The sequence below is a fragment of the Pristiophorus japonicus genome, unplaced genomic scaffold (assembly GCF_044704955.1).
Source record: "Pristiophorus japonicus isolate sPriJap1 unplaced genomic scaffold, sPriJap1.hap1 HAP1_SCAFFOLD_494, whole genome shotgun sequence".
Lineage (NCBI taxonomy): Eukaryota > Metazoa > Chordata > Chondrichthyes > Pristiophoridae > Pristiophorus > Pristiophorus japonicus.
Window position 1 is genome coordinate 209,538 of NW_027254400.1, and position 25,073 is coordinate 234,610.

Here is a 25,073-nt window from a genome sequence, read left to right on the forward strand (position 1 = left end):
AGGCCCCAGGGAGATTTGAACCCACGACCCCTGGTTTATTAGACCAGTGCTCTAACCCCTGAGCTATGGAACCACCTGCCCTGGGCTATGGGTCATTCCCAGTTAGTGCTGTGTGTTTGAAGAATGAGGAGGGGTCAGTGAAACGCTCAGATTGTGTCTCATCCCCCAGACTCCTGCCTCCGTCTCTTCAATATTCACCTCTCAACATCGATATATCGGGTCTTTCACGTAGTAAAACATCCCAAGGCAACTCAGTCACACTCTGCCTCAATCTCTCAGTCTCTCTGTCTCTCTGTGTCTCTGTGTATCTTTCTCAGTCTCTCTCTCTCTGTCTTTCTTTCTCAGTCTCTCTCTCTGTCTCTCGATCACTTTGTCTCTCTGTCTCTCTCTCTCTCACTCACTCACTCTCTCTCTGTTTCTCTCTCTGTCTCTGTCTCTCTCTCTCTCTGTCTCTCTATCACTTTCTCTCTGTCGCTCACTGTCTCTCGAGCCGGAAGGGGTTAGAGGGGGGAAGGGGAAAGTCAGAAGGGAAAGGAGAGAGAGAGAGAGAGGGAGGGGAGAGATTGAGGAGTGAGTGGAGAGAGAGGAGCGGAGAGTGGGAAGGGGAGAAAGCGGGGGAAAGGAACAGGGAGAGGGAAGGAGAGAGTGAGGGGGGAAGGCGAGAGAGAGAGAGAGATGGAGAGAGAGAGGAGCGTGTCAGTAGTTGTTATTACATCGATAGTCCACTAGGTGGGGCTCTATTAGAGGAAGAGAGAGGGAAGGGGAGAGAGAGGGGAAGGAGTGAGAGAGAGGGAAGGGGAGAGTGAGGGGAAGGAGTGAGAGAGAGGGAAGGGGAGAGTGAGGGGAAGGAGTGAGAGAGAGGGAAGGGGAGAGTGAGGGGAAGGAGTGAGAGAGAGGGAAGGGGAGAGTGAGGGGAAGGAGTGAGAGAGAGGGAAGGGGAGAGTGAGGGGAAGTAGTGAGAGAGAGGGAAGGGGAGAGTGAGGGGATGGAGTGAGAGAGAGGGAAGGGGAGAGTGAGGGGAAGGAGTGAGAGAGAGGGAAGGGGAGAGTGAGGGGAAGGAGTGAGAGAGAGGGAAGGGGAGAGTGAGGGGAAGGAGTGAGAGAGAGACGGGGAAGAGGAGAGACAGAGGGAACACCAACAATAATGTGTATTTATATAGCGCCTTTAACGTAGTGAAACGTCCCAAGGTGCTCCACAGGAGGATTATGGGATAAAAATTTGACACCGAGCCACAAAAGTAGAAATTAACGCAGGTGAAGAGGTCGGTTTTAAGGAGAGTCTTGAAGGAGGAAAGAGAGGTAGAGAGGCGGAGAGGTTTAGGGAGGGAGTTCCAGAGCTTGGGGCCCAGGCAACAGAAGGCACGGCCACCGATGGTGGAGCGATTATAATCAGGGATGGTCAGGAGGGCAGAATTAGAGGAGTGCAGACATAAGGACATAAGAATTAGGAACAGGAGTAGGTCATCTAGCCCCTTGAGCCTGCTCCGCCATTCAATAAGAACATGGCTGATTGTGGGGTTACACAGATAGGGAGGGATGTAGGAGCTGGAAGAGATTACAGAGATAGGGAGGTGTGTGGGATGTTACAGAGATAGGGAGGGGTGTAGGGGCTGGAGGAGATTACAGAGAAAGGGAGGGGTGTAGGGGCTGGAGGAGGTTACAGAGATAGGGAGGGGTGTAGGGGCTGGTGGAGGTTACAGAGATAGGGAGGGGTGTAGGGGCTGGTGGAGGTTACAGAGATAGGGAGGGGTGTAGGTGCTGGAGGAGGTTACAGAGATAGGGAGGGGTGTAGGGGCTGGAGGAGGTTACAGAGATAGGGAGGGGTGTAGGGGCTGGAGGAGGTTACAGAGATAGGGAGGGGTGTAGGGGCTGGAGGAGGTTACAGAGATAGGGAGGGGTGTAGGTGCTGGAGGAGGTTCCAGAGATAGGGAGGGGTGTAGGGGCTGGAGGAGGTTCCAGAGATAGGGAGGGGTGTAGGGGCTGGAGGAGGTTACAGAGATAGGGAGGGGTGTAGTGGCTGGAGGAGGTTACAGAGATAGGGAGGGGTGTAGGTGTTGGAGGAGGTTATAGAGATAGGGAGGGGTGTAGACGCTGGAAGAGGTGACAGAGATAGGGAGGGGTGTAGTGCTGGAGGAAGTTACAGAGATAGGGAGGGGTGTAGTGCTGGAGGAAATTACAGAGATAGGGAGGGGTGTAGGTGTTGGAGGAGGTTATAGAGATATGGAGGGGTGTAGACGCTGGAGGAGGTAACAGAGATAGGGAGGGGTGTAGTGCTGGAGGAAGTTACAGAGATAGGGAGGCGCGAGCGTCATGGAGGGATTTGTAAACAAGGATGAGAATTTTGAAATCGAGGCGTTGCTTAACCGGGAGCCAATGTAGGGCAGAGAGCACAGGGGGTGATGGGTGAGTGGGACTGGGTGCGAGTTAGGACATGGGGCAGAGAGCACAGGCGGTGATGGGTGAGCGGGACTCGGTGCGAGTTAGGACACGAGGCAGTGAGCACAGGGGGTGATGGGTGAGCGGGACTCGGTGCGAGTTAGGACACGGGGCAGTGAGCACAGTGGGTGATGGGTGAGCGGGACTCGGTGCGAGTTAGGACACGGGGTAGTGAGCACAGGGGGTGATGGGTGAGCGGGACTCGGTGCGAGTTAGGACACGGGGCAGTGAGCACAGGGGATGATGGGTGAGCGGGACTCGGTGCGAGTTAGGACACGGGGCAGTGAGCACAGGGCGTGATGGGTGAGCGGGACTGGGTGCGAGTTCGGGCACGGGGCAGCGAGCACAGAGGGTGATGGGTGAGCGGGACTGGGTGTGAGTTAGGACACGGGGCAGCGAGCACAGAGGGTGATGGGTGAACGGGACTGGGTGTGAGTTAGGACACGGGGCAGCGAGCACAGGGGGTGATGGGTTAGTGAGACTGGGTGTGAGTTAGGACACGGGGCAGCGAGCACAGTGGGTGATGGGTGAGTGGGACTGGGTGTGAGTTACGACACGGGGTCAGTCGAGTTTTGGATCACCTCTAGTTTATATTGGGGTAGAATGTGGGAAGAATTGAGAGACAGGGGGAAGGGGAATGAGAGGTGGGGAGCGGAAGGGGGAGAGAGAGAGACAGGAAAGGATAGAGAGTGGGTGTGGCAAGGGAGGGGGGAGACGGGCAAAGCGAGATAGCGCGAAAGGGGGTAAAAGATGCAGAATGGGGGTCGGCAGAGAGAGATTTGGATGGAGACGACAGCCTGTTGTTCCAGGGTCGGTATCAGAGCAGTTTAATATTTATAATTAAAGCCCTTGTTAATTGACGGTGAATTTAAATATTGAGCTAATTTTGAGTATGCCCCAGTGAGATTTGAACCCACGACCCTGATTTACTAGACCAGAGCTCGAACCCCTGAGCTATGGAACCACCTGTTTTGGGAAACGCAGGGTAAGGAGCAGGAAAGAGAGGGGAAGGGAAAAGAGAGAGTGGAAGGAGTGAGAGAGAGGGGGAAGGGGAAATAGAGGGAGAGGGGAGGGTGGCGATGGAGTGAGTGAGAGAGGATAATGGATGAGAGCGGAAGGGGAGAGTAAGTGATGGAAGGGGAGAGAGGGGAAGGGGAGAGGGGGGAAGGGGAGAGAGATGGGAAGGCAAGAGAGGGAGGAGGCAAGGGAGAGAGAAAGGAAAGGGAGAGAGAGGGAGAACGGGAGACTCTGAAAAGAAAGGGAAAAGAGAGCGAGAGAGGAAGGAGGGGAGGGAGGGAAGTGGAGAGTGAAAAGGCGAGGGGAAGGGGAGAGAGGGTGGAGAGACTGGGTTGGAGAAAGAGACAGAGTGAGCGGAGAGAGGGGGTGAGAGAGTGGATAGCGGAGAGAGAGAGGGTGAGGCGAGGGAGGGGGAAAGGGGGAGAGGGGAATGAGTGAGAGACGGGAAAGCGATAAAAAGGTGTAGAACGGGTCGTGATGGGGAAGGGAGAGAGAGATTTGGAAAGGGAGAGAGAGTGTCAGAGACACAAGAAGGAGGAGAGAGGTGGGGACCCTGTTGTTGCAGGGACAGTCTCAGAGCTGTTTAATATTTATAATTAAAGCCCTTGTTAATTGACGGTGAATTTAAATACTGAGCTAATTTTGAGTAGGGCCAAGTGAGATTTGAACTCAAGACTCTTGGTTTACGAGACCAGTGCTCTAACCCCTGAGCTATGGAGCCACCTGCAATGGGAAATACAGGGGAAGGAGCAGGAAAGTGAGGGGAAGGGAAAAGAGAGAGTGGAAGGAGTGAGAGAGAGGGGGAAGGGGAGAGAGATCGGAAAGAGAGAGAGGGAGGAGGCAGGGGAGACTCCTGCCTCCCTCTCTTCAATATTCACCTCTCAACATCGATATATCGGGTCTTTCACGTAGTAAAACATCCCAAGGCAACTCAGTCACACTCTGCCCCAATCTCTCTGTCTCTCAATCTCTTTCTCTCTCTCCCTCTGTCTCTCTCTCTCTCTGTCTCTCTATCACTTTCTCTCTGTCGCTCACTGTCTCTCGAGCCGGAAGGGGTTAGCGAGGGGGAAGGGGAAAGTCAGAAGGGAAGGGAGAGAGAGAGAGAGAGAGAGGAGGAGAGAGATTGAGGATTGAGTGGAGAGAGAGGAGCGGAGAGTGGGAAGGGGAGAAAGCGGGGGAAAGGGACAGCGTGAGGGAAGGAGTGAGTTTGAGGGGGACGGGGAGAGAGGGAGAGAGAGAGATGGAGAGAGAGAGGAGCGTGTCAGTAGTTGTTATTACATCGATAGTCCACGAGGTGGGGCTCTATTAGAGGAAGAGAGAGGGAAGGGGAGAGTGAGGGGAAGGAGTGAGAGAGAGGGGAAGGGGAGAGTGAGGGGAAGGAGTGAGAGAGAGATGGAGAAGAGGAGAGTGAGGGGAAGGAGTGAGAGAGAGGGAGGGGATGGAGTGAGAGAGAGAGAAGGGGAGAGTGAGGGGAAGGATTGAGAGAGAGGGAAGGGGTGAGTGAGGGGAAGGATTGAGAGAGAGGGAAGGGGAGAGTGAGGGGAAGGAGTGAGATAGAGGGAAGGGGAGAGTGAGGGGAAGGATTGAGAGAGAGAGAAGGGGAGAGTGTGGGGAAGGAGTGAGAGAGAGGGAAGGGGAGAGTGAGGTGAAGGAGTGAGAGAGAGGGAAAGGGAGAGTGAGGGGAAGGAGTGAGAGAGAGGGAAAGGGAGAGTGAGGGGAAGGAGTGAGAGAGAGACGGGGAAGAGGAGAGTGAGGTGAAGGAGTGAGAGAGAGGGAAGGGGAGAGTGAGGGGAAGGAGTGAGAGAGAGACGGGGAAGAGGAGAGTGAGGTGAAGGAGTGAGAGAGAGGGAAGGGGAGAGTGAGGGGAAGGAGTGAGAGAGAGGGAAGGGGAGAGTGAGGGGAAGGAGTGAGAGAGAGGGAAGGGGAGAGTGAGGGGAAGGATTGAGAGAGAGGGAAGGGGTGAGTGAGGTGAAGGAGTGAGAGAGAGGGAAGGGGAGAGTGAGGGGAAGGAGTGAGAGAGAGAGAAGGGGAGAGTGAGGGGAAGGATTGAGAGAGAGAGAAGGGGAGAGTGTGGGGAAGGAGTGAGAGAGAGGGAAGGGGAGAGTGAGGTGAAGGAGTGAGAGAGAGGGAAAGGGAGAGTGAGGGGAAGGAGTGAGAGAGAGGGAAAGGGAGAGTGAGGGGAAGGAGTGAGAGAGAGATGGGGAAGAGGAGAGTGAGGTGAAGGAGTGAGAGAGAGGGAAGGGGAGAGTGAGGGGAAGGAGTGAGAGAGAGACGGGGAAGAGGAGAGTGAGGTGAAGAAGTGAGAGAGAGGGAAGGGGAGAGTGAGGAGAAGGAGTGAGAGAGAGGGAAAGGGAGAGTGAGGGGAAGGAGTGAGAGAGAGACGGGGAAGAGTAGAGACAGAGGGAACACCAACAATAATGTATATTTATATAGCGCCTTTAACGTAGTGAAACGTCCCAAGGTGCTCCACAGGAGGATTATGGGATAAAGATTTGACACTGAGCCACAAAAATAGAAATTGGCGCAGGTGAAGAGGTCGGTTTTAAGGAGAGTCTTGAAGGAGGAAAGAGAGGTAGAGAGGCGGAGAGGTTTAGGGAGGGAGTTCCAGAGCTTGGGGCCCAGGCAACAGAAGGCACGGCCCCCGATGGTGGAGCGATTATAATCAGGGATGGTCAGGAGGGCAGAATTAGAGGAGTGCAGACATCTCGGGGGGTTGTGGGTCTGGAGGAGGTTACAGAGATAGGGAGGCGTGTAGGGGCTGGAGGAGATTACAGAGAAAGGGAGGGGTGTAGGGGCTGGAGGAGGTTACAGAGATAGGGAGGGGTGTAGGTGCTGGAGGAGGTTACAGATATAGGGAGGGGTGTCGGGGCTGGAGGAGGTTACAGAGAAAGGGAGGGGTGTAGGGGCTGGAGGAGGTTACAGAGATAGGGAGGGGTGTAGGTGCTGGAGGAGGTTACAGAGATAGGGAGGGGTGTAGGGGCTGGAGGAGGTTACAGAGATAGGGAGGGGTGTAGGGGCTGGAGGAGGTTACAGAGATAGGGAGGGGTGTAGGGGCTGGAGGAGGTTACAGAAATAGGGAGGGGTGTAGTGGCTGGAGGAGGTTACAGAGATAGGGAGGGGTGTAGGTGTTGGAGGAGGTTATTGAGATAGGGAGGGGTGTAGACGCTGGAGGAGGTAACAGAGATAGGGAGGGGTGTAGTGCTGGAGGAAGTTACAGAGATAGGGAGGGATGTAATACTATCTCTCTATGATCTCTCTCAACAGGGGTGTAGACGCTGGAGGAGATAACAGAGATAGGGAGGGGTGTAGTGCTGGAGGAAGTTACAGAGATAGGGAGGGGTGTAGGTGTTGGAGGAGGTTATAGAGATAGGGAGGGGTGTAGACGCTGGAGGAGGTAACAGAGATAGGGAGGGTGTAGTGCTGGAGGAAGTTGCAGAGATAGGGAGGGGCGAGCGTCATGGAGGGATTTGTAAACAAGGATGAGAATTTTGAAATTGAGGCGTTGCTTAACCGGGAGCCAATGTAGGTCAGAGAGCATAGGGGGTGATGGGTGAGTGGGACTCGGTGTGAGTTTGGACACGGGGCAGTGAGCACAGGGGGTGATGGGTGAGCGGGACTCGGTGCAAGTTAGGACACGTGGGCAGTGAGCACAGGGGGTGATGGGTGAGTGGGACTGGGTGTGAGTTAGGACACGTGGGCAGTGAGCACAGCGGGTGATGGGTGAGCGGGACTCGGTGCGAGTTAGGACACGGGGCAGTGAGCACAGGGGGTGATGGGTGAGCGGGACTGGGTGCGAGTTAGGACACGGGTCAGCGAGCACAGTGGGTGATGGGTGAGTGGGACTGGGTGTGAGTTACGACACGGGGTCAGCGAGCACAGGGGGTGATGGGTGAGCGGGACTCGGTGCGAGTTTGGACACAGGGGCAGCGAGCACAGCGGGTGATGGGTGAGTGGGACTGGGTGTGAGTTAGGACACGGGGCAGTGAGCACAGGGGGTGATGGGTGAGTGGGATTGGGTGTGAGTTAGGACACGGGGCAGTGAGCACAGGGGGTGATGGGTGAGCGGGACTCAGTGCGAGTTTGGACACAGGGGCAGCGAGCACAGCGGGTGATGGGTGAGTGGGACTGGGTGTGAGTTAGGACATGGGGCAGTGAGCACAGGGGGTGATGGGTGAGTGGGACTGGGTGTGAGTTAGGACACGGGGCAGCGAGCACAGGGGGTGATGGGTGAGCGGGACTCGGTGCGAGTTAGGACACGTGGGCAGTGAGCACAGGGGGTGATGGGTGAGTGGGACTGGGTGCGAGTTAGGACACGGGGCAGCGAGCACAGGGGGTGATGGGTGAGCGGGACTCGGTGCAAGTTAGGACACGTGGGCAATGAACACAGGGGGTGATGGGTGAGTGGGACTGGGTGCGAGTTAGGACACGGGGCATTGAGCACAGGGGGTGATGGGTGAGTGGGACTGGGTGCGAGTTAGGACACGGGTCAGTGAGCACAGGGGGTGATGGGTGAGCGGGTCTCGGTGTGAGTTAGGACACGGTGTCTGTCATATTTTGGATCACCTCTAGTTTATATTGGGGTAGAATGTGGGAAGAATTGAGATACAGGGGGAAGGGGAATGAGAGGTGGGGAGCGGAAGGGGGAGAGAGAGAGACAGGAAAGGATAGAGAGTGGGTGTGGCAAGGGAGGGGGGAGACGGGCAAAGCGAGATCGCGGGAAAGGGGGTAAAAGATGCAGAATGGGGGTTGGCAGAGAGAGATTTGGATGGAGAGAAAGTGTAATAGAGACGACAACCTGTTGTTCCAGGGTCGGTATCAGAGCAGTTTAATATTTATAATTAAAGCCCTTGTTAATTGACGGTGAATTTAAATATTGAGCTAATTTTGAGTAAGCCCCAGTGAGATTTGAACCCATGACCTCTGGTTTACGAGACCAGTGCTCTAACCCCTGAGCTATGGAACCACATGCCGTGGACTGCGGGTCCTTCCCCAGTTAGTGCTGTGTGTTTGAAGAATGAGGAGGGGTATCAGTGAAACGCTCAGATTGTGTCTCATCCCCCAGACTCCTGCCTCCGTCTCTTCAATATTCACTTCTCAACATCGATATATCGGGTCTTTCACGTAGTAAAACATCCCAAGGCAACTCAGTCACACTCTGCCTCAATCTCTCTGTCTCTCTGTCTCTCTGTGTCTCTGTGTATCTTTCTCAGTCTCTCTCTCTCTGTCTTTCTTTCTCAGTCTCTCTCTCTCTCTCTCTCTGTCTTCCTTTCTCACTCTCTCTCTGCCTCAATCTCTCTTTGTCTCTATGTATTTTTCTCAGTATCTCTCTCTCTGTCTTTCTTTCTCACTCTCTCTCTGTCTCTCTATCACTTTGTCTCTCTGTCTCTCTCTCTCTCTCATTCACTCTCGCTCTGTTTCTCTTTCTTTCTCAGTCTCTCTCTCTGTCTCTCTATCACTTTCTCTCTGTCGCTCACTGTCTCTCGAGCCGGAAGAGGTTAGAGGGGGGAAGGGGAAAGTCAGAAGGGAAAGGAGAGAGAGAGAGAGAGGGAGGGGAGAGATTGAAGAGTGAGTGGAGAGAGAGGAGCGGAGAGTGGGAAGGGGAGAAAGCGGGGAAAAGGAACAGGGAGAGGGAAGGAGAGAGTGAGGGGGGAAGGCGAGAGAGGGAGAGTGTGAGATGGAGAGAGAGAGGAGCGTGTCAGCAGTTGTTATTACATCGGTAGTCCACTAGGTGGGGCTCTATTAGAGGAAGAGAGAGGGAAGGGGAGAGTGAAGGGAAGGAGTGAGAGAGAGGGAAGAGGAGAGCGAGGGGAAGGAGTGAGAGAGAGATGGAGAAGAGGAGAGTGAGGTGAAGGAGTGAGAGAGAGGGAAGGGGAGACTGAGGGGAAGCAGTGAGAGAGAGGGAAGGGGAGAGTGAGGTGAAGGATTGAGAGAGAGGGAAGGGGTGAGTGAGGGGAAGGATTGAGAGAGAGGGAAGGGGAGAGTGAGGGGAAGGAGTGAGAGAGAGGGAAGGGGAGAGTGAGGGGAAGGATTGAGAGAGAGGGAAGGGGAGAGTGAGGGGAAGGAGTGAGAGAGAGGGAAGGGGAGAGTGAGGGGAAGGAGTGAGAGAGAGACGGGGAAGAGGAGAGACAGAGGGAACACCAACAATAATGTACATTGATAAAGCGCCTTTAACATAGTGAGCACAGGGGTGTGATGTGTGAGCGGGACCCGGTGTGAGTTAGAACACGGGGCAGCGAGCTCAGAGGGTGATGGGTGAGCGGGACTCGGTGTGAGTTGGGACACGGGGCAGTGAGCACAGCGGGTGATGGGTGAGTGGGACTGGGTGCGAGTTAGGACACGGGGCAGCGAGCACAGGGGGTGATGGGTGAGTGGGACTCGGTGTGAGTTAGGACACGGGGCAGCGAGCACAGGGGGTGATGGGTGAGCGGGACTCGGTGCGAGTTAGGACACGGGGTCAGTCGAGTTTTGGATCACCTCTAGTTTATATTGGGTAGAATGTGAGAAGAATTGAGAGACAGGGGAAGGGGAGTGAGAGGTGGAGAGCGGAAGGGGGAGAGAGAGAGAGACAGGAAAGGATAGAGAGTGGGTGTGGCAAGGGAGGGGGGAGACGGGCAAAGCGAGATCGCGGGAAAGGGGGTAAAAGATGCAGAATAGGGGTCGGCAGAGAGAGATTTGGATGGAGAGAAAGTGTAATAGAGACGACAACCTGTTGTTCCAGGGTCGGTGTCAGAGCAGTTTAATATTTATAATTAAAGCCCTTGTTAATTGACAGTGAATTGAGCTAATTTTGAGTATGCCCCAGTGAGATTTGAACCCACGACCCTGATTTACTAGACCAGTGCTCTAACCCCTGAGCTATGGAACCACCTGCTTTGGGAAACGCAGGGTAAGGAGCAGGAAAGAGAGGGGAAGGGAAAAGAGAGAGTGGAAGGAGTGAGAGAGAGGGGGAAGGGGAAATAGAGGGAGAGGGAAGGGTGGCGATGGAGTGAGTGAGAGAGGATAATGAATGAGAGCGGAAGGGGAGAGTAAGTGATGGAAGGGGAGAGAGGGGAAGGGGAGAGGGGGGAAGGGGAGAGAGATGGGAAGGCAAGAGAGGGAGGAGGCAAGGGAGAGAGAAAGGAAAGGGAGAGAGAGGGAGAACGGGAGACTCTGAAAAGAAAGGGAAAAGAGAGCGAGAGAGGAAGGAGGGGAGGGAGGGAAGTGGAGAGTGAAAAGGCGAGGGGAAGGGGAGAGAGGGTGGAGAGACTGGGTTGGAGAAAGAGACAGAGTGAGCGGAGAGAGGGGGTGAGAGAGTGGATAGCGGAGAGAGAGGGTGAGGCGAGGGAGGGGGAAAGGGGGAGAAGGGAATGAGTGAGAGACGGGAAAGCGATAAAAAGGTGTAGAACGGGTCGTGATGGGGAAGGGAGAGAGAGATCCAAAGGGAGAGAGAGTGTCAGAGACACAAGAAGGAGGAGAGAGGAGGGGAGCCTGTTGTTCCAGGGACAGTCTCAGAGCTGTTTAATATTTATAATTAAAGCCCTTGTTAATTGACGGTGAATTTAAACACTGAGCTAATTTTGAGTAGGCCCCAGTGAGATTTGAACTCATGACCGCTGGTTTACTGGTGCTCTAACCCCTGAGCTATGGAGCCACCTGCTCTGGGAACTCCGGGGAAGGAGCAGGAAAGTGAGGGGAAGGGAAAAGAGAGAGTGGAAGGAGTGAGAGAGAGGGGGAAGGGGAGAGAGATCGGAAAGAGAGAGAGGGAGGAGGCAGGGGAGACGCCTGCCTCCCTCTCTTCAATATTCGCCTCTCAACATCGATATATCGGGTCTTTCACGTCGTAAAACATCCCAAGGCAACTCAGTCACACTCTGTCCCAATCTCTCTGTCTCTCAATCTCTTTCTCTCTCTCCCTCTGTCTCTCTCTCTCTCTGTCTCTCTATCACTTTCTCTCTGTCGCTCACTGTCTCTCGAGCCGGAAGGGGTTAGAGAGGGGGAAGGGGAAAGTCAGAAGGGAAGGGAGAGAGAGAGAGAGAGAGAGGAGGAGAGAGATTGAGGATTGAGTGGAGAGAGAGGAGCGGAGAGTGGGAAGGGGAGAAAGCGGGGGAAAGGGACAGCGTGAGGGAAGGAGTGAGTGAGAGGGGGAAGGGGAGAGAGGGAGAGAGAGAGATGGAGAGAGAGAGGAGCGTGTCAGTAGTTGTTATTACATCGATAGTCCACTAGGTGGGGCTCTATTAGAGGAAGAGAGAGGGAAGGGGAGAGTGAGGGGAAGGAGTGAGAGAGAGGGAACGGGAGAGTGAGGGGAAGGAGTGAGAGAGAGGGAAGGGGAGAGTGAGGGGAAGGAGTGAGAGAGAGGGAAGGGGAGAGTGAGGGAAAGGAGTGATAGAGAGGGAAGGGGAGAGTGAGGGGAAGGAGTGAGAGAGAGGGAAGGGGAGAGAGAGGGGAAGGAGTGAGAGAGAGACGGGGAAGAGGAGAGTGAGGTGAAGGAGTGAGGGAGGGGAAGGGGAGAGTGAGGGGAAGGAGTGAGAGAGAGGGAAGGGGAGAGTGTGGGGAAGGAGTGAGAGAGAGACGGGGAAGAGGAGAGACAGAGGGAACACCAACAATAATGTATATTTATATAGCGCCTTTAACGTAGTGAAACGTCCCAAGCTGCTCCACAGGAGGATTATGGGATAAAAATTTGACACCGAGCCACAAAAGTAGAAATTAGCGCAGGTGAAGAGGTCGGTTTTAAGGAGCGTCTTGAAGGAGGAAAGAGAGGTAGAGAGGCGGAGAGGTTTAGGGAGGGAGTTCCAGAGCTTGGGGCTCAGGCAACAGAAGGCCCGGCCACCGATGGTGGAGCGATTATAATCAGGGATAGTCAGAGGGCAGAATTAGAGGAGTGCAGACATCTCGGGGGGTTGTGGGGCCGGAGGGAATTACAGAGATAGGGAGGGATGTAGGGGCTGGAGGAGGTTAAAGAGATAGGGAGTAGTGAGGGGCCATGGAGGGATTTGTAAACAAGGATGAGAATTTTGAAATCGAGGCATTGCTTAACCGGGAGCCAATGTAGGGCAGAGAGCACAGGGGGTGATGGGTGAGCGGGACTCGGTGCGAGTTAGGACACGGGGGCAGTGAGCACAGTGGGTGATGGGTGAGCGGGACTCGGTGTGAGTTAGGACACGGGGCAGTGAGCACAGTGGGTGATGGGTGAGCGGGACTCGGTGTGAGTTAGGACACGGGGCAGTGAGCACAGTGGGTGATGGGTGAGCAGGACTCGGTGCGAGTTAGGACACGGGGCAGCGAGCACAGGGGGTGATGGGTGAGCGGGACTCGATGCGAGTTAGGACACGGGGCAGTGAGCACAGGGGGTGATGGGTGAGCGGGACTCGGTGCGAGTTAGGACACGGGGTCAGCGAGCACAGGGGTTGATGGGTGAGCGGGACTCGGTGCGAGTTAGGACACGGGGTCAGTGAGCACAGGGAGTGATGGGTGAGAGGGACTGGGTGCGAGTTAGGACACGGGGCAGTGAGCACAGTGGGTGATAGGTGAGTGGGACTGGGTGCGAGTTAGGACACGGGGCAATGAGCATAGGGGGTGATGGGTGAGTGGGACTCGTTGCGAGTTAGGACACGGGGCAGTGAGCACAGTGGGTGATGGGTGAGTGGGACTGGGTGTGAGTTAGGACACGGGGCAGTGAGCACAGGGGGTGATGGGTGAGTGGGACTGGGTGTGAGTTAGGACACGGGGTCAGCGAGCACAGCGGGTGATGGGTGAGTGGGACTGGGTGTGAGTTAGGACACGGGGCAGCGAGCACAGCGGGTGATGGGTGATTGGGACTCGGTTCGAGTTAGGACACGGGGTCAGCCGAGTTTTGGATCACCTCTAGTTTATATTGGGGTAGAATGTAGGAAGAATTGAGAGACAGGGGGAAGGGGAGTGAGAGGTGAGGAGCGGAAGGGGGGGAGAGAGAGACAGGAAAGGATAGAGAGTGGGTGTGGCAAGGGAGGGGGGAGACGGGCAAAGCGAGATAGCGGGAAAGGGGGTAAAGATGCAGAATGGGGGTCGGCAGAGAGAGATTTGGATGGAGAGAAAGTGTAATAGAGACGAGAGCCTGTTGTTCCAGGGTCGGTATCAGAGCAGTTTAATATTTATAATTAAAGCCCTTGTTAATTGAAGGTGAATTTAAATACTGAGCTAATTTTGAGTAGGCCCCAGTGAGATTTGAACCCACGACCCTGATTTACTAGACCAGTGCTCTAATCCCTGAGCTATGGAACCACCTGCTTTGGGAAATGCAGGGTAAGGAGCAGGAAAGAGAGGGGAAGGGAAAAGAGAGAGTGGAAGGAGTGAGAGAGAGGGGGAAGGGGAAATAGAGGGAGAGGGAAGGGTGGCGATGGAGTGAGTGAGAGAGGATAATGGATGAGAGCGGAAGGCAGAGTAAGTGATGGAAGGGGAGAGAGGGGAAGGGGAGAGGGGAGAGAGATGGGAAGGCAAGAGAGGGAGGAGGCAAGCGAGAGAGAAAGGAAGGGGAGAGAGAGGGAGAACGGGAGACTCTGAAAAGAAAGGGAAAAGAGAGCGAGAGAGGAAGGAGGGGAGGGAGGGAAGTGAAGAGTGAAAAGGTGAAGGGGAGAGAGGGTGGAGAGACTGGGTTGGCGAAAGAGACAGAGTGAGCGGAGAGAGAGGGTGAGAGAGTGGATAGCGGAGAGAGAGGGTGAGGCGAGGGAGGGGGAAAGGGGGAGAAGGGAATGAGTGAGAGACGGGAAAGCGATAAAAAGGTGTAGAACGGGTCGTGATGGGGAAGGGAAAGAGAGATTTGGAAAGGGAGAGAGAGTGTCAGAGACACAAGAAGGAGGAGAGAGGAGGGGACCCTGTTGTTGCAGGGACAGTCTCAGAGCTGTTTAATATTTATAATTAAAGCCCTTGTTAATTGACAGTGAATTTAAATACTGAGCTAATTTTGAGTAGGCCCCAGTGAGATTTGATCTCACGACTCCTGGTTTACGAGACCAGTGCTCTAACCCCTGAGCTATGGAGCCACCTGCAATGGGAAACACAGGGGAAGGAGCAGGAAAGTGAGGGGAAGGGAAAAGAGAGAGTGGAAGGAGTGAGAGAGAGGGGGAAGGGGAGAGAGATCGGAAAGAGAGAGAGGGAGGAGGCAGGGGAGACGCCTGCCTCCGTCTTTTCAATATTCACCTCTCAACATCGATATATCGGGTCTTTCACGTAGTAAAACATCCCAAGGCAACTCAGTCACACTCTGCCCCAATCTCTCTGTCTCTCAATCTCTTTCTCTCTCTCCCTCTGTCTCTCTCTCTCTCTGTCTCTCTATCACTTTCTCTCTGTCGCTCACTGTCTCTCGAGCCGGAAGGGGTTAGAGAGGGGGAAGGGGAAAGTCAGAAGGGAAGGGAGAGAGAGAGAGAGAGAGAGGAGGAGAGTGATTGAGGATTGAGTGGAGAGAGAGGAGCGGAGAGTGGGAAGGGGAGAAAGCGGGGGAAAGGGACAGCGTGAGGGAAGGAGTGAGTTTGAGGGGGACGGGGAGAGAGGGAGAGAGAGAGATGGAGAGAGAGAGGAGCGTGTCAGTAGTTGTTATTACATCGATCGTCCACTAGGTGGGGCTCTATTAGAGGAAGAGAGAGGGAAGGGGAGAGTGAGGGGAAGGAGTGAGAGTGAGGGAAGGGGAGAGTGAGGGGAAGGAGTGAGAGAGAGATGGAGAAGAGGAGAGTGAGGGGAAGGAGTGAGAGAGAGGGAAGGAGAGAGTGAGGGGAAGGAGTGAGAGAGAGGGAAGGGGAGAGTGAGGGGAAGGATTGAGAGAGAGGGAAGGGGTGAGTGAGGGGAAGGATTGAGAGAGAGGGAAGGGGAGAGTGAGGGGAAGGAGTGAGAGAGAGGGAAGAGGAGAGTGAGGTGAAGGAGTGAGGGAGAGGGAATGGGAGAGTGAGGGGAAGGAGTGAGAGAGAGACGGGGAAGAGGAGAGACAGAGGGAACACCAACAATAATGTGTATTTATATAGCGCCTTTAACGTAGTGAAACGTCCCAAGGTGCTCCACAGGAGGATTATGGGATAAAAATTTGACACCGAGCCACAAAAATAAATATTAGCGCAGGTGAAGAGGTCGGTTTTAAGGAGAGTCTTGAAGGAGGAAAGAGAGATAGAGAGGCGGAGAGTTTTAGGGAGGGAGTTCCAGAGCTTGGGGCCAAGGCAACAGAAGGCCCGGCCACCGATGGTGGAGCGATTATAATCAGGGATGGTCAGGAGGGCAGAATTAGAGGAGTGCAGACATCTCGGGGGGTTGTGGGGCTGGAGGGGGTTACAGAGATAGGGAGGGGTGTAGGGGCTGGAGGAGGTTACAGAGATAGGGAGGGGTGCAGGGGCTGGAGGAGGTTACAGAGATAGGGAGGTGTGTGGGAAGTTACAGAGATAGGGAGGGTTGTGGGGCTGGAGGAGGTTACAGAGATAGGGAGGGGTGTAGGGGCTGGAGGAGGTGACAGAGATAGGGAGGGGTGTAGGGGCTGGAGGAGGTTACAGAGATAGGGAGGGGTGTAGGTGCTGGAGGAGGTTACAGAGATAGGGAGGGGTGTAGGGGCTGGAGGAGGTTACAGAGATAGGGAGGGGTGTAGGTGCTGGAGGAGGTTACAGAGATAGGGAGGGGTGTAGTGGCTGGAGGAGGTTACAGAGATAGGGAGGGGTGTAGGTGTTGGAGGAGGTTATAGAGATAGGGAGGGGTGTAGACGCTGGAGGAGGTAACAGAGATAGGGAGGGGTGTAGGGGCTGGAGGAGGTTACAGAGATAGGGAGGGGTGTAGGTGCTGGAGGAGGTTACAGAGATAGGGAGGGGTGTAGGGGCTGGAGGAGGTTACAGAGATAGGGAGGGGTGTAGGTGCTGGAGGAGGTTACAGAGATAGGGAGGGGTGTAGTGGCTGGAGGAAGTTACAGAGATAGGGAGGGGTGTAGGTGTTGGAGGAGGTTATAGAGATATGGAGGGGTGTAGACTCTGGAGGAGGTAACAGAGATCGGGAGGGGTGTAGTGCTGGAGGATGTTACAGAGATAGGGAGGCGCGAGCGTCATGGAGGGATTTGTAAACAAGGATGATAATTTTGAAATCGAGGCGTTGCTTAACCGGGAGCCAATGTCGGGCAGAGAGCACAGGGGGTGATGGGTGAGCGGGACTCGGTGCGAGTTAGGACACGGGGCAGTGAGCACAGGGGGTGATGGGTGAGCGGGACTCGGTGCGAGTTAGGACACGGGGCAGTGAGCACAGGGGATGATGGGTGAGCGGGACTGGGTGCGAGTTAGGACACGGGGCAGTGAGCACAGGGGGTGATGGGTGAGCGGGACTCGGTGCGAGTTAGGACACGGGGCAGTGAGCACAGGGGGTGATGGGTGAGCGGGACTTGGTGCGAGTTAGGACACGGGGCAGTGAGCACAGGGGGTGATGGGTGAGCGGGACTCGGTGTGAGTTAGGACACGGGGGCAGCGAGCACAGGGGGTGATGGGTGAGCGGGACTTGGTGTGAGTTAGGACACGGGGCAGTGAGCACAGCGGGTGATGGGTGAGCGGGACTGGGTGTGAGTTAGGACACGGGGCAGCGAGCACAGAGGGTGATGGGTGAGCGGGACTGGGTGTGAGTTAGGACACGGGGCAGCGAGCACAGAGGGTGATGGGTGAGCGGGACTCGGTGCGAGTTATGACACGGGGCAGCGAGCACAGTGGGTGATGGGTGAGCGGGACTGGGTGCGAGTTAGGACACGGGGGCAGTGAGCACAGTGGGTGATGGGTGAGTGGGACTGGGTGCGAGTTAGGACACGAGGGCAGTGAGCACAGTGGGTGATGGGTGAGTGGGACTGGGTGCGAGTTAGGACACGAGGGCAGTGAGCACAGTGGGTGATGGGTGAGTGGGACTGGGTGCGAGTTAGGACACGAGGGCAGTGAGCACAGGGGGTGATGGGTGAGCGGGACTGGGTGCATAGAAACATAGAAACATAGAAAATAGGTGCAGGAGCAGGCCATTCAGCCCTTCTAGCCTGCACCGCCATTCAATGAGTTCATGGCTGAACATGAAACTTCAGTACCCCCTTCCTGCTTTCTCGCCATAACCCTTGATCCCCCGAGTAGTAAGGACTTCATCTAACTCCCTTTTGAATATATTTAGTGAATTGGCCTCAACTACTTTCTGTGGTAGAGAATTCCACAGGTTCACCACTCTCTGGGTGAAGAAGTTTCTCCTCATCTCGGTCCTAAATGGCTTACCCCTTATCCTCAGACTGTGACCCCTGGTTCTGGACTTCCCCAACATTGGGAACATTCTTTCTGCATCTAACCTGTCTAAACCCGTCAGAATTTTAAACGTTTCTATGAGGTCCCCTCTCATTCTTCTGAACTCCAGTGAATACAAGCCCAATTGATCCAATCTTTCTTGATAGGTCAGTCCTGCCATCCCGGGAATCAGTCTGGTGAACCTTCGCTGCACTCCCTCAATAGCAAGAATGTCCTTCCTCAAGTTAGGAGACCAAAACTGTACACAATACTCCAGGTGTGGCCTCACCAAGGCCCTGTACAACTGTAGCAACACCTCCCTGCCCCTGTATTCAAATCCCCTCGCTATGAAGGCCAACATGCCATTTGCTTTCTTAACCGCCTGCTGTACCTGCATGCCAACCTTCAATGACTGATGTACCATGACACCCAGGTCTCGTTGCACCTTCCCTTTTCCTAATCTGTCACCATTCAGATAATAGTCTGTCTCTCTGTTTTTACCACCAAAGTGGATAACCTCACATTTATCCACATTATACTTCATCTGCCATGCATTTGCCCACTCACCTAACCTATCCAAGTCACTCTGCAGCCTAATAGCATCCTCCTCGCAGCTCACACTGCCACCCAACTTAGTATCATCCGCAAATTTGGAGATACTGCATTTAATCCCCTCGTCTAAATCATTAATGTACAATGTAAACAGCTGGGGCCCCAGCACAGAACCTTGCGGCACTCCACTAGTCACTGCCTGCCATTCTGAAAAGTACCCGTTTACTCCTACTCTTTGCTTCCTGTCTGACAACCAGTTCTCAATCCACGTCAGCACACTACCCCCAATCCCATGTGCTTTAACTTTGCACATTAATCTCTTGTGTGGGACCTTGTCGAAAGCCTTCTGAAAGTCCAAATATACCACATCAACTGGTTCTCCTTTGTCCACTTTACTGGAAACATCCTCAAAAAATTCCAGAAGATTTGTCAAGCATGATTTCCCTTTCACAAATCCATGCTGACTTGGACCTATCATGTCACCATTTTCCAGATGCACTGCTATGACATCCTTAATAATTGATTCCATCATTTTACCCACTACTGAGGTCAGGCTGACCGGTCTATAATTCCCTGTTTTCTCTCTCCCTCCTTTTTTAAAAAGTGGGGTTACATTGGCTACCCTCCACTCCATAGGAACTGATCCAGAGTCAATGGAATGTTGGAAAATGACTGTCAATGCATCCGCTATTTCCAAGGCCACCTCCTTAAGTACTCTAGGATGCAGGCCATCAGGCCCTGGGGATTTATCTGCCTTCAATCCCATCAATTTCCCCAACACAATTTCCCGACTAATAAAGATTTCCCTCAGTTCCTCTTCCTTACTAGACCCTCTGACCCCTTTTATATCCGGAAGGTTGTTTGTATCCTCCTTAGTGAATACCGAACCAAAGTACTTGTTCAATTGATCCGCCATTTCTTTGTTCCCCGTTATGACTTCCCCTGATTCTGACTGCAGGGGACCTACGTTTGTCTTCACCAACCTTTTTCTCTTTACATACCTATAGAAACTTTTGCAATCCGCCTTAATGTTCCCTGCAAGCTTCTTCTCGTACTCCATTTTCCCTGTCCTAATCAAACCCTTTGTCCTCCTCTGCTGAGTTCTAAATTTCTCCCAGTCCCCAGGTTCGCTGCTATTTCTGGCCAATTTGTATGCCACTTCCTTGGCTTTAATACTATCCCTGATTTCCCTAGATAGCCACGGTTGAGCCACCTTCCCCTTTTTATTTTTACGCCAGACAGGAATGTACAATTGTTGTACTTCATCCATGCGGTCTCTAAATGTCTGCCATTGCCCATCCACAGTCAACCCCCTAAGTATCATTCGCCAATCTATCCTAGCCAATTCTCGCCTCATACCTTCAAAGTTACCCTTCTTTAAGTTCTGGACCATGGTCTCTGAATTTACTGTTTCATTCTCCATCCTAATGCAGAATTCCACCATATTATGGTCACTCTTCCCCAAGGGGCCTCGCACAATGAGATTGCTAATTAATCCTCTCTCATTACACAACACCCAGTCCAAGATGGCCTCCCCCCTAGTTGGTTCCTCAACATATTGGTCTAGAAAACCATCCCTTATGCACTCCAGGAAATCCTCCTCCACCGTATTGCTTCCAGTTTGGCTAGCCCAATCTATGTGCATATTAAAGTCACCCATTATAACTGCTACACCTTTATTGCATGCACCCCTAATTTCCTGTTTGATGCCCTCCCCAACATCCCTATTACTGTTTGGAGGTCTGTACACAACTCCTACTAACGTTTTTTGCCCTTTGGTGTTCTGCAGCTCTACCCATATAGATTCCACATCATCCAAGCTAATGTCTTTCCTAACTATTGCATTAATCTCCTCTTTAACCAGCAATGCTACCCCACCTCCTTTTCCTTTTATTCTATCCTTCCTGAATGTTGAATACCCCTGAATGTTGAGTTCCCAGCCCTGATCATCCTGGAGCCACGTCTCCGTAATCCCAATCACATCATATTTGTTAACATCTATTTGCACAATTAATTCATCCACCTTATTGCGGATACTCCTTGCATTAAGACACAAAGCCTTCAGGCTTGTTTTATTAACACCCTTTGTCCTTTTAGAATTTTGCTGTACAGTGGCCCTTTTTGTTCTTTGCCTTGGGTTTCTCTGCCCTACACTTTTCCTCATCTCCTTTCTGTCTTTTGCTTTTGGCTCCTTTTTGTTTCCCTCTGTCTCCCTGCATTGGTTCCCATCCCCCTGCCATATTAGTTTAAATCCTCCCCAACAGCACTAGCAAACACTCCCCCGAGGACATTGGTTCCAGTCCTGCCCAGGTGCAGACCGTCCGGTTTGTACTGGTCCCACCTCCCCCAGAACCGGTCCCAATGCCCCAGGAATTTGAATCCCTCCCTGCTGCACCACTGCTCAAGCCACGTATTCATCTGCGCTATCCTGCGATTCCTACTCTGACTATCACGTGGCACTGGTAGCAATCCCGAGTTAGGACACGGGGCAGTGAGCACAGGGGGTGATGGGTGAGCGGGACTGGGTGCGAGTTAGGACACGGGGCAGCGAGCACAGGGGGTGATGGGTGAGTGGGACTCGGTGCGAGTTAGGACACGGGGTCAGTCGAGTTTTGGATCACCTCTAGTTTATATTGGGGTAGAATGTGGGAAGAATTGAGAGACAGGGGGAAGGGGAGTGAGAGGTGGAGAGCGGAAGGGGGAGAGAGAGAGACAGGAAAGGATAGAGAGTGGGTGTGGCAAGGGAGGGGGGAGACGGGCAAAGCGAGATAGCGGGAAAGGGGGTAAAAGATGCAGAATGGGGGTCGGCAGAGAGAGATTTGGATGGAGAGAAAGTGTAATAGAGACGACAACCTGTTGTTCCAGGGTCGGTATCAGAGCAGTTTAATATTTATAATTAAAGCCCTTGTTAATTGACGGTGAATTTAAATATTGAGCTAATTTTGAGTTTGCCCCAGTGAGATTTGAACCCACGACCCTGATTTACTAGACCAGTGCTCTAACCCCTGAGCTATGGAACCACCTGTTTTGGGAAACGCAGGGTAAGGAGCAGGAAAGAGAGGGGAAGGGAAAAGAGAGAGTGGAAGGAGTGAGAGAGAGGGGGAAGGGGAAATAGAGTGAGAGGGAAGGGTGGCGATGGAGTGAGTGAGAGAGGATAATGGATGAGAGCGGAAGGGGAGAGTAAGTGATGGAAGGGGAGAGAGGGGAAGGGGAGAGGGGGGAAGGGGAGAGAGATGGGAAGGCAAGAGAGGGAGGAGGCAAGCGAGAGAGAAAGGAAGGGGAGAGAGAGGGAGAACGGGAGACTCTGAAAAGAAAGGGAAAAGAGAGCGAGAGAGGAAGGAGGGGAGGGAGGGAAGTGGAGAGTGAAAAGGTGAGGGGAAGGGGAGAGAGGGTGGAGAGACTGGGTTGGCGAAAGAGACAGAGTGAGCGGAGAGAGGGGGTGAGAGAGTGGATAGCGGAGAGAGAGGGTGAGGCGAGGGAGGGGGAAAGGGGGAGAAGGGAATGAGTGAGAGACGGGAAAGCGATAAAAAGGTGTGGAACGGGTCGTGATGAGGAAGGGAGAGAGAGAGTGTCAGAGACACAAGAAGGAGGAGAGAGGAGGGGACCCTGTTGTTCCAGGGACAGTCTCAGAGCTGTTTAATATTTATAATTAAAGCCCTTGTTAATTGACGGTGAATTTAAACACTGAGCTAATTTTGAGTAGGCCGCTGTGAGATTTGAACTCACGACTCCTGGTTTACGAGACCAGTGCTCTAACCCCTGAGCTATGGAACCACCTGCACTGGGAGATACAGGGGAAGGAGCAGGAAAGTGAGGGGAAGGGAAAAGAGAGAGTGGAAGGAGTGAGAGAGAGGGGGAAAGGGAGAGAGATCGGAAAGAGAGAGAGGGAGGAGGCAGGGGAGACGCCTGCCTCCGTCTTTTCAATATTCGCCTCTCAACATCGATATATCGGGTCTTTCACGTAGTAAAACATCCCAAGGCAACTCAGTCACACTCTGCCCCAATCTCTCTGTCTCTCAATCTCTTTCTCTCTGTCGCTCACTGTCTCTCGAGCCGGAAGGGGTTAGCGAGGGGGAAAGGGAAAGTCAGAAGGGAAGGGAGAGAGAGAGAGAGAGAGGGAGGAGAGAGATTGAGGATTGAGTGGAGAGAGAGGAGCGGAGAGTGGGAAGGAGAGAAAGCGGGGGAAAGGGACAGCGTGAGGGAAGGAGTGAGTGAGAGGGGGAAGGGGAGAGAGGGAGAGAGAGAGATGGAGAGAGAGAGGAGCGTGTCAGTAGTTGTTATTACATCGATAGTCCACTAGGTGGGGCTCTATTAGAGGAAGAGAGAGGGAGGGGGAGAGTGAGGGGAAGGAGTGAGAGAGAGGGAAGGGAAGAGTGAGGGGAAGGAGTGAGAGAGAGACGGAGAAGAGGAGAGTGAGGGGAAGGAGTGAGAGAGAGGGAAGGGGAGAGTGAGGGGAAGGAGTAAGAGAGAGGGAAGGGGAGAGTCAAGGGAAGGAGTGAGAGAGAGGGAAGGGGAGAGTGAGGGGAAGGGAAGGGGAGAGTGAGGGGAAGGGAAGGAGTGAGAGAGAGACGGAGAGGAGGAGAGTGAGGGGAAGGAGTGAGAGAGAGGGAAGGGGAGAGTGAGGGGAACGAGTGAGAGAGAGGGAAGGGGAGAGTGAGGTGAAGGAGTGAGAGAGAGGGAAAGGGAGAGTGAGGGGAAGGAGTGAGAGAGAGGGAAGGGGAGAGTGAGGGGAAGGAGTGAGAGAGAGACGGGGAAGAGGAGAGACAGAGGGAACACCAACAATAATGTATATTTATATAGCGCCTTTAACGTAGTGAAACGTCCCAAGGTGCTCCACAGGAGGATTATGGGATAAAAATTTGACACCGAGCCACAAAAATAGAAATTAGCGCAGGTGAAGAGGTCGGTTTTAAGGAGAGTCTTGAAGGAGGAAAGAGAGGTAGAGAGGTGGAGTGGTTTAGGGAGGGAGTTCCAGAGCTTGGGGCCAAGGCAACAGAAGGCCCGGCCACCGATGGTGGAGCGATTATAATCAGGGATGGTCAGGAGGGCAGAATTAGAGGAGTGCAGACATAAGGACATAAGAACATAAGAATTAGGAACAGGAGTAGGCCATCTAGCCCCTTGAGCCTGCTCCGCCATTCAATAAGATCATGGCTGATTGTGGGGTTACAGAGATAGGGAGGGATGTCGGAGCTGGAGGAGATTACAGAGATAGGGAGGTGTGTAGGGCTGAAGGAGATTACAGAGATAGGGAGGGGTGTAGGAGCTGGAGGAGATTACAGAGATAGGGAGGGGTGTGCAAAGTTACAGAGATAGGGAGGGGTGTAGGGGCTGGAGGAGATTACAGAGATAGGGAGGGTTGTGGGGCTGGAGGAGATTACAGAGATAGGGAGGGGTGTAGGGGCTGAAGGAGATTACAGAGATAGGGAGGGGTGTAGGGGCTGGAGGAGATTACAGAGATAGGGAGGGGTGTAGGGGCTGGAGGAGGTTACAGAGATAGGGAGGGATGTAGGGGCTGGAGGAGATTACAGAGATAGGGAGGGGTGTAGGGGCTGGAGGGGGTTACAGAGATAGGGAGGGGTGTGGGGCTGGAGGAGATTACAGAGATAGGGAGGGGTGTAGGGCTGGAGGAGGTTACAGAGATAGGGAGGGGTGTAGGGCTGGAGGAGATTACAGAGATAGGGAGGGGTGTAGGGGCAATGCAGGGATTTGTAAACAAGGATGAGAATTTTGAAATCGAGGCATTGCTTAACCGGGAGCCAATGTAGGGCAGCGAGCACAGGGGGAGATGGGTGAGTGGGACTCGGTGCGAGTTAGGACACGGGGGCAGTGAGTGAGTGGGACTGGGTGCGAGTTCGGACACGGGGGCAGTGAGCACAGGGGGTGATGGGTGAGCGGGACTCGGTGCGAGTTCGGACACGGGGTCAGCGAGCACAGGGGGTGATGGGTGAGCGGGACTTGGTGCGAGTTAAGACACGGGGGCAGTGAGCACAGTGGGTGATGGGTGAGTGGGACTGGGTGCGAGTTAGGACACGGGGCAGCCGAGTTTTGGATCACTTCAAGTTTCTGTTGGGTGGAATGTTGAAAGAAATTTGAGAGAGGGGGAAGGGGAGAGGATGGGAAGAGGGAAATGAGTGAGAGATGGGGAAAGCAAGAATAAGATGTAGAATGGGTCAGGGAGAGAGAGTGTGAAGGACACAAGGAGGAGAAGAGGGGAGCCTGTTTTTTCAGGAACAGTCTTGGAGCTGTTTAATATTTATAATTAGGCCCCAGGGAGATTTGAACCCACGACCTCTGGTTTACAAGACCCATTCTCTAACCCCTGAGCTATGGAGCCACCTGCTTTGGGAAAGACAGGGGAAGGAGCAGGAAAGAGAGGGGAAGGGAAAAGAGAGAGTGGAAGGAGTGAGAGAGAGGGAATAGAGACAGCGAGAAAGAGAGGAAAAGAGAGGGAGGGGATGGAGAGAGAGAGAGTGGAAGGAGGGAAAGAGAGGGCTAGGGGTGGGAGAGAGAAAGGGGCGAAGGGGAGAGAGAGGAAGGAAGAGGAAAGAGATGTTAAGGGGAGAGAGGGCGAAGGAATGAGAGAGATTGGAGGAAATGGGTAGAGGAGAGAGAGGGAAACGGGAGAGTGCGGAAGGGGAGAGAGAGGGGAATGAGTGATAAAGAGAAATGGGGAGAGCGGCAGAATGTGTAGTGATGGGGAAGATAGGGAGAGAGGGAGAATGAGAAAGGGGGCGAAAGGAGAATAGGAGAGCTTTGTGTTTCAGGGTCAGTCTCAGAGCTGGTCAATATTTATTATTAAATCCCTTGTTAATTGACAGTGAATTTAAATACTGAGTTAACTTTGAATAGGTCC

At 53.6% G+C, this 25,073-nt stretch overlaps 5 non-coding genes across 5 annotated transcripts; all 5 read right to left on the reverse strand.

The window, feature by feature from the left end:
• On the reverse strand, positions 1-73 carry trnai-aau (transfer RNA isoleucine (anticodon AAU)). Its single transcript has one exon. It is a non-coding gene; the product is annotated as a tRNA-Ile (tRNA).
• Positions 74-8,342: 8,269 nt separating this feature from the next.
• trnat-cgu (transfer RNA threonine (anticodon CGU)) lies at positions 8,343-8,415 on the reverse strand. The gene has a single exon. It is a non-coding gene; the product is annotated as a tRNA-Thr (tRNA).
• A 5,204-nt stretch (positions 8,416-13,619) lies between these two features.
• trnat-agu (transfer RNA threonine (anticodon AGU)) lies at positions 13,620-13,691 on the reverse strand. The gene has a single exon. It is a non-coding gene; the product is annotated as a tRNA-Thr (tRNA).
• A 685-nt stretch (positions 13,692-14,376) lies between these two features.
• trnat-cgu (transfer RNA threonine (anticodon CGU)) lies at positions 14,377-14,449 on the reverse strand. Its single transcript has one exon. It is a non-coding gene; the product is annotated as a tRNA-Thr (tRNA).
• Positions 14,450-21,165: 6,716 nt separating this feature from the next.
• On the reverse strand, positions 21,166-21,237 carry trnat-agu (transfer RNA threonine (anticodon AGU)). The gene has a single exon. It is a non-coding gene; the product is annotated as a tRNA-Thr (tRNA).
• Between the last annotated feature and the right edge of the window lie 3,836 nt (positions 21,238-25,073).